Raw genomic sequence first — 9370 nt, forward strand, 5'->3', positions numbered from 1 at the left:
ATGCAGATGATGAGTTGGTTGATTCGAGTGCAGCTGGTAGACATAGTTTGGATTTGGATATGGCAGTTGGTTCATCTCAGGTGGAGGTGTTTAGTTTGTTTCATTTTGGGGTCTGTAGGCTGTCTAAAAATCATAATAGATAACTGATCCCCTATCAAACACCGATGATGAAAGTTACAATCTGACGACTTTCACACCCCAAAATAGTCAAGGCAAAGATCACTCAACAATGGTCTTTACAACGCTCTACAGAAGAAGTTATAAGTCATTAACTCATTCTAAAACGCGGAATTCACCTTCGCGTTTTAGTTCTTGAAACGCAGGTGACCCCCGCATTTCCAACCCTCAGCAAACAAAACGCGGATGACCCTCGTGTTTTTTAACATCTAGCGGACTACCCTCGTGTTTTTCAACATCCAGCGGGCGACCCTCACGTTTTTCAACATCTAGCGAACGACCCTCATGTTTTTCAATATCCAGCGGGTGCCCAACTCCGTGTCTCCAGTCTAAAATGCAGAGTTAGGGTCCTAAACGCCAACGTAGGCGTTGTTTGACTCATTCAAAATGAGCTGAACGGTTCCAAAACCGTTTCCCACGATTTGGGGGCGGTTACACCCCACTTAGGAGTGATTAAAGGGGTGGTTACACCCCCTTAATCCCCTATAAAAACGAGTAAACTCAACTGAGTTTGGGGCTTCTTTTCGGCTGGGTTATTGGATCTTAAACTTGGCAGCGAAGAGGAGATCTTCGGCTTGGCAGCAAGGGGGAGATCGACGTTCATCCTTCAGCAACGTTCGACAACAAAGAGCTTTCATCCTTGGCTATAAATCGATTTTGGTTAAATCAACTCTTTCATAGAGTTTCAAACTCGTTCAGAGTTATCAACTCGTCTAGAGTTCTAAAACTTACTTTGCAAGTTCTCCACAGCGTCAAATCGTGAGGAGGAGATACTGTTCCAGTGAATCAAGACGTTCTGATCGTCAATGGAGAGCAAACTCGACGCGAGCATTCGAGGGAGGCACTCCATCGCCACCGTGAAAAACCCAGAACTAAACAAAGGGGAGAATCCAGATCAATTCTCCTCTCTTTTGTAATTAGGAAATTCAATTGTAATCGAGATCGAGAGAATATAAATCAAATTTCTTTCATTCTTTTTACTACAAAATTTCCACCAAACAGGGTCATTTGGAGAGCTATCAGTTGCAGATTTGTTGGTGATATTGGAGAAGGGTTACGAACTCTTCTATTGGATTGAAGGCCTTTGGAGGCCGTTGGGTGAACTACGTAAAGACTTGATTTCTTAGACAAGAGGATATGTAAACAGTTATTTATGAACACCGATATTTGGAGAGTGGTCACATTCTCATTTGGGTCTCGACTTGTGGTGGATTGAGTTCGTTATCGTAGTTTTGTTCCACTTCGTACTGGACGTAACAAGTGGGACATTTGGTTGGTATTAGTGTCGGCTCAGTTTTGGAAAAACTTCACCGAGATGAAGATTTGTGGAGAATTCAGGAAATTCTAGATTTTGGTCCAGATTTTGCAGATTCTGTGTCATAAGTTGAGTCATGCATAGGCATAAGTCTACTTATGGTAAGTCGACTTATTCTTGTGCATGAGTCGACTTACGTTCTATTCTGGAATTATTGGTTTTGGCTCTGTCAAATCGACTTATAGACACTATTAATCAACTTATGACCTGTTCTCCAGTTAATATTTTTCGCTCTGCCAAGTCGACTTATAAAGCCTGATAAGTCGACTTATGTCGGGTTTTCTGCACAGTTTGAGTTCCTATTTGGATTTTGTTTAGGTTTCTATTTTGATATAAACATGAACACGATTTTGAGGGTTTGAGAGCAGTGAATTAGGGATATTTGGAGTATAGAAAAAAGAGTTTTCTGGAGTTATTGGTTAGGGTTTTGTTGGAGAGAATTAGAGATTTGTTGGTGAGATTAATTGGTGAGTTTGAGTGATTTGTAATCTCAGTTTGTACTCTTCTTCTCTATTAGTGAAAACTCCATCCTCTTCTTACCCCGTGGACATAGGCAATTTGCTGAACCATGTAAAAATTGGTTGTTTGTGTTTGTGGCGTTATTTTGGTTTGTTTGGCCTTATCTCGGCGTTTGTTTGGTTTGGTTTCTCGAAGCACATAGGTTTGGTGGCTTCCGCGCTCACAACAACGATGGCGCCATGAAGAAGGGGAGGAGCAGGCGGAGGTGAGATTGTGTATTATTGTTGTAGGAGTTTGTTCCTCCATTGTGATGCTCTTTCGAAGTTGATTGTGAACGTCAAAGATCAGCTAGCCTTATTAGGAGGAGAATTTGTCTCTTTAGAATGGTTAATTTTTAATGATTAAGAGAGTTTGAGATTCTTTGCATTTCATGAGAAGGTATCTGGTGTATCAAGTCAACAATATTAATGGTATGGAAAAGAGATGCATCCATTGATATTCCTTTTGATGCATTACAAATAATGTTATAGATGAGCGTTGATTCAAACTCCAAGTTGGATCCGAATTTGAGGCTAGGCCCAGTGCTAGTAGCTTTCTTAGAGGCCAAGTTAACAGTTTTCTTATAGGCCAAGTTGACTTGGTAGGCAAGACAATGGTATTTTTAAATAAGGCATCTTATTCTAATATTTTTTAGTAGAGAGAGATAAAATATTTTTGTAATCAGGGTTTAATAGAGGGTGTATCTGGGGTCAAGGGTATTGTGAGAGAGAGAGTTTCACGGTCATTGTCCATGAAAAAGGTTTTAATTTCATGGTAATAGTGGATTATTTTCAACCCCGTGGTTTTCCTTATTGAGGGTTTTTTCACATAAATCTTGTGTGTGATTCTATTTCCTGCGTTTTGTAATTTTTGCGATTTTTATGAGATCTAAAAGTTCTAATAATAGACCAGAGATACCAAATGTTTGAAGGACAATGCAGATATAAGTCATACCGTGACCCCCAGAGTTTTGCCTCAGTTGAAGGATTAGCCTAATTTGAATCTTCTCCACTAAGACTTCGTTTGACAGAATGTGAGGTGAGGCGAGGGGAAGGGGAAAAAAACTAAACGGGGATCAGGCAAAGAGTTTTTGAAAGGGAAGATAGAGTGAGGCGAGGCCAGTGGAGGGACATAAAACTAAATTGTCTCTAGTGAAGAGTTTTGGAGAAAAAGTTAAAAGTGAGGTGAAGTGAGCTAAGATGAGGGCCAATTTAAAATGAACTAGAAGCGAGGAGAGAAAAAAATCTTTTAAAATTAGAGGGCCGTGCAAATCAACTACAAAATGGTACATCTTCTCTCCTCTCTCCTCCATCCAAATAAGAACCATGAAAGGTATGTGAATGGTGGCAAATCTAGAATTTTTTTTAGAAGAAAGGACATCAAGTATCTATTTTCTAAAAAAATAAATACAATGTTATAAAATAACATCATTGAAAAATGAGCTAAATTCCCATCTTAAATTGACTAAAATAATAAATTTTAAATGGGATGCAAATATTTTTAGAAGGCTTTAGAATGCAACTTACCATATTGCTAGGGGTGCAATAGCTCTCTAATCTTAAATATGCATCCATCCTTGCGTATGTACTTGCGCCTCATTAAAAAAATCAAATATCCTAGGTTTTGCACTTAAAAAAGCATCGACTAGGGGTGGTAAAAGATCGAATCGAAACGAATACTAAGGTGTTCATATTTGTATTTGTTTAAAATTATCGAATTCGAATACGGACTCTAATATTCATATGTCTACTTTTTCGAATTCGAATTCGAACTCGAATACTTGGTATTTGATAAATATTCATGAATACTTATCGAATATCAAAGTATATTTACTCCGCTAAACAATTTGATTTTTAAATAGTATTCAAATTCATAAATAAAAATTATTCATTTATAATATATGATGTATATATATTTAAATCAAAATTTTAATTAGAAAACAGATTTTAAAAATTATTCATTTATAATATATGATGTATATATATTTAAATCAAAATTTTAATTAGAAAACAGATTTAAGATTATTTAGATGTATATATATTTAAATCAAAATTTTAATTAGAAAACAGATTTAAGATTATTTAAGTCTTAAAACCATTATGTAAAACTTAAGTAGATATGATAAGTGGGTTAAAAATATGACATCATATGCGCAATAATACAAATAATAAGCTGTGGTCAAATTCTAAACGAATATTTAATAGACAAACGACTCGAACATATACATCTGGTTAAATTCTATTCGTTAATAAACTCGAATACTAAAAAGTATTTATTTAGTGGTAAATAAACTACCGAACCGAACATGACCGAATAGTTTTTCGAACAATTATCTAACAATTTATTAATTATTTGGTTGATTACCACCCTACCTATTCTTGTCTTGACACGGTGTTTGGGGGGTTGGTTTTGGTTGGGAATAAAAATCTATCATCACGAAGGGTACGTTATTTAGAAGTCCCATTTATCCAATCAATCATCAGTTCCTCGTTCCGTGTCCCTTCGCTCTCCTCAAAAGCTACGCCGCGTCACCTGAATCTAACATCTCATGGATCCTCTCATGCGCGCCGCCATCGTCATCATCCCTCTCCTCCAACCCATCACCGCCCGTCCGCCTCCGCCTCCCGTCGGTCGACGCTGCCTCGCCCTCAGACGTCGATAGTGGATCGGAGCTCGGGGCTCGCGTCGGGGACCTGGGCACCTCATCCCACATCGTCCTGGCCTCACCCGCGTCAACGGGCTCGACCTCGGCACCACCCTCATCTTCAGGCCGCCCTCTTACAGCGGGCGCACCGGCCTCCTCTTCTCCTCCCCATCCCGTCCAGCGATGAAATTCCTCGCGCCGCGCCATCACGGAGCCCGACCCCTCATCCGTCCCCAAGATCATGGCGCGCGGCACTCACTCGCGCCGCCCCTCCTCCTGGGCCACCGGCCTCCTGTCCTTCTTCTATCGCTTCGATCCCTCCCGTCGTCCGCGGCATCGCAGCTCTCCCAGGGCCTCTCCTTCGCCTTCTCTGCGTCAGGTACGTCTGCTTGACAGGACCTCTCCACGCAAGTCATCGCCCCCGCCACTGGCTCGGCTCGACGGGCTCGTCCGCCCTCTCCGCCCTCTCTCGTCATCATCAACACCGCTTCCTGGGGCGACGAAGGCAAGGACGGGGGGGAGGGGGAGGGGAGGGGGAAGGAAGATCCCCCGGCGCTGGTGCTGTCGTGGCTCGGCCTCGCCCTCTGCTTCGCGCGCGACCCTTCATCCTGAGACACATGACTTCGCCGTCCCCCTCCGTCGTCCGGATTTACTCTGCATCGAACGAAGACGGGCTTCGTCAGGCGCCATCCCTCAGAATCCGCTCTTCGGTGCTCAACTCGTCATCGCGTCTGCTAAGGCTGTCTCCGACCTGTTCCCCGAGAAGAGGAAACGTCCGTCACGGCGGTCTCTGTCAGCGTGGGCTGATGAAGCCTCGTCGGTGCTGGTTCGGGGCCATGCCGTCTGCAGGGGCGGGGGGGCTGGCGGGCAGTACAGGTTCGGCGGGCGGAGCGGGCCTGCGTGCTGTTTCTGGCGGTTCGCTAAGCTTGGCGCTGGGGCTGGCGTTCGGTGAGCTCGTTCGTGAGGATACTGGGCGGTTCCCCGATCGGGATCTCTCGGGGTGCTGCTGCTGTTCTCGGGTGGAGCTGGCGATGGCGTCGAGGGACATGGGCAACCAAGAGGAGTCGTTCGTGAGCTGGTCTGCGCGGCGGTGCGCTGACGGGGTCGAGCGCCGCGCTCGGTCGGGCCGGGATCGCCGGTGCACGTTGCTGTCAGCTGAGGGAGTCCGGTGGTAGTGTCTAGTGCCAGCGACGATGATGACTGAAGACGAGGTTTGAATCCTGCAATTGTTAGGCTAAATGATTCAGAATAATATAGTTCAACGGCGGGCGGAGTTTAACCAACCATTTAATCTCCAATACATGTCTGAAGTTGATTTCTTTAATTTACTGGCTAAGCTCTAATGTACATAATGGCACTTGATAGCTTAATTATCAAATAGCATAACAAGGGGGGGAAAAAAAAGATGCAAAATAAATTAACGGTAAAAGCAAAAGATATTTCTAACGCTCAGAGATGGAATCAGAAACTTGATGTTCGTAAGCTTTCACTTATAGTGTTTAAAACATTAGCGAATTCTAGTTTCGTTAAAATTACTAATATCAGTTATAGGATTTAAAACATTAGTGGATACTAGTTTCGTTAAAATCATGTTTTCTGATTCCATCCATCGTCACCGACGCCTATCCTTGTCCTCCCGCCTATACAATGACAACCGCTTCAAACTGACTTCTTGGGATCACAATCGGATTGTGGGCGGTCCCGTCGCTATATCATCGACAGGCACAGGGTGCTCGCCTTCGTAGGGATGCAGACGGGGTTTGGATCGACAGGCAGGAGGAAAGCTCTTCGACAGACTTGGTTCCCTTCCGATCCTCAAAGCCTCCGCCAGCTTGAAGAATCGACAGGTCTGGCTTTCCGATTCGTGATCGGAAAGACCAGTGACGAGACTAAGATGGAGACCCTCAAAAGAGAAGTTGAAGAGTTTCGGCTGACTTCTTGCTGTTGCACGACATTGAGGAGTAGCACAACAATTTACCAGCCAAGACCTTATCGTTTTTCAGAGTAGAATACCTTAAGTGTACGACGCCCCGAATTTTATGTGAAGATGGGCGATGATATTTATTTGAGCCCGGATCAGTCTTTCTGTTCTCTTGGCAAGACATCGCCCCCATCCCCTTACCTACATCGGATGCATGAATAAGGGTCTGGTCTTGACCGACCCAAAACGGAATTGACATGAGAGCCGCAGTTGAATCTTCTCGGACACGAATACTTCTTGTATATATGCTGGTGGTGCGCTATCATATGAGGTCGTGGATGATCTGGTTAGCTTGAGAAGCGACGCCATTCGACCATTCAACAACGAGGATGCATGTGACGATTGGAGCGTGGATGCTCGATCGCTATGAACGTCTATCATGAAGATGACCGAGCACTCTGTGAGCCTGAAAGCATGCCATCGTCAATAGCAGTTTCTGATAGTGTGTGCTCGGGGCTGTAATCTACTAAATAATAAGATTTTTTTTAAAAGTATTGTGAAAGGCAGAGAGATTGTATTGAGGAAAAAAGGGTAAAAAAGTTATTTGAGATTTTGCATTATAGAGAAATCGAATAACTAATGATTCACCTATGCCTTTGAAATACAAACATAGCATATTTTGTACGTAAATATTTTTCGTATTACTTCACGTTCAATTTCAAGCGTATCTCAGTTAACTATCTATATATTACTATTTAAAAAGATGTTTTATGTTGATTAGAAGTACTAGATTAGATGAACTCAACCGCTACGGATTGAACGCCATGTGCTTAAATAACATTTCATTAGAAGCTCCCCACATAAAGATACAAAGCAAAGCATTTGTAGTGCGCATCCATAAGGTGAACACATAATATGAAACTTTTTAACGCAATACAAAAGCTCCCCACATACACTTCTCATCGATCTCCATGTGAAAGCCAAAACAACGCTTCTCTTTTCTCATCTGGATTCGAAATTAACAGAGTAATGAGGTATGAAGAAGGGTGAATGGAGAGACATGTTCGTTTATAGCATGATCTTTGGGTTAGATAGTGAAGGATATGAGTATGCAACGGTCGGTTCGGTTCGGTTTTTACCAAAATTTGAACAACCGAACCGAACCGTCTATAATTCAAAACCAAACCGAACTGTTGCAAGTCGGTTCGGTATGGTTCGGTTCGATTTGTTCGGTTCTAACTTCATCAAACTTCTTATCAAACAACCCCCAAACAAGCACCACGCGACGAAGGGGGGCGGGGAAAGCTACAGGCCCAAAACCTTCGCCCCTCTGAAGAACCTCGAGAGAACCTTCAATCTGTACCACTCACTGCTCTTCCCTATCCGTTCTTGGCAGTCCCCGAAGAACTTAAGCTCGCAGAGTGACGGGCGGGAGCATATTGGACCCAACTGAGCTCCACCTTAGTATATCCTATCGGATCGTTCCAGTCCTTCGGCATTTGTAGTACAACGGATATAGAAGTGAAACGGTGCGCCATGCTTACAATATCGTTATTTGTGGCTTCGTGAGCGAGTTTAAAAGCACGGTAAACGACATATTTGTATGGGATAGAGGTAATTATGAAACTGTTGACGGGGCATGTACTCCTTGCAGGGCTGACGTATTGTTTGTTGACTTGCAGCGCCTGAATTCAGCAACACTCGAATCGAACGGCGAATCAAGCCATAACTTGGATCCATACGCTTCATATTAGCCTGGAGTTTCGCTCCGGAGGCAATATAGTCATCCCTACCCTATGCACGTCAATCCCACAAGCCTCTTATCCATGCTCTCGTTCGTTGTTGGCGGGGGAGCAAGCTCAAAATAGAAAAACATCATTATTGGGTTTAGGGATAATCCGGCTCGGAATGGATGACTTTCCAAACCAGCGTGCAAGGTGACACTCTACAACCGCTGAGTTCTATCGCCTCTGTGTTTAAAGAAAAAAAAGTATACTGCAAGCAAGCGTAGTGAGATTGATGAAGCATTAACAAAAAAAGATATCACAAGTAGGATGATTATGAAGGCGCATTAAAACGACTGCATTATACATGATTATTGTTTTCAAAAAACCTAATAATGATTCAGAAAAATGAGTTTAGGGTTTGAGTCTTTGACTCTTTGGGGACGGGTCGGGTAGGGTTTAAGATCAGAATGGGTAGTATTGTACTATATTTGGTTGGTTCGGGCTGGTTCGGGTTAAAAAGTTTTCAAACCGACTCGAACCGCCCTACTCATAAAACCGATTTTTTCGGGTCGGTTCAGGTCGGTTCGGTCGGTTTTTTCGGTTTGGACCGAACCATGCTCAGCCCTAGTGAAGGATCTTGGTGTGGTTAGAATAGTTAGGTAGAGCAATGCAAAGATGATGAAGTTAATTTGTTGACATTTAGTTATGATTCGGTCCAATAAGTGTGTGCATCTAAGGGCCCGTTTGGATGGACGTAACTATTAGAAGTAAGAAGTAGATCAAAGATACAACTTTCTTAATTATGAAGTAGAAAGTAGTGGAAGTACTAGTACTTAATTTTGTTTGTTTCATATATTTTTAGAAGTAGCGGAAATAGTACTTCGTCATCTTCTTTTATTTATTTGTTTGTTTGGATAGAATTTGGCTATATTATTTAAGATCATCTGCCCTTGGTAAATCTCTAATTTAAGCGGACCCCACTTTTTATGCACTTCCCCTCTACTTCTGAGCTTTCAAGGCCGAAAAAAATCTAGGAAGTAAGAATGCCACCTAGACGCCACATAAGCATTTATAGAAGTAGCTGAAGT

At 42.8% G+C, this 9370-nt stretch overlaps 1 pseudogene; it reads left to right on the forward strand.

Moving 5' to 3' along the window:
• On the forward strand, positions 6298-7163 carry LOC109835678 (annotated as a pseudogene).

Source organism: Asparagus officinalis, chromosome 3 (genome assembly GCF_001876935.1).
Source record: "Asparagus officinalis chromosome 3, Aspof.V1, whole genome shotgun sequence".
Classification (NCBI taxonomy): domain Eukaryota; kingdom Viridiplantae; phylum Streptophyta; class Magnoliopsida; order Asparagales; family Asparagaceae; genus Asparagus; species Asparagus officinalis.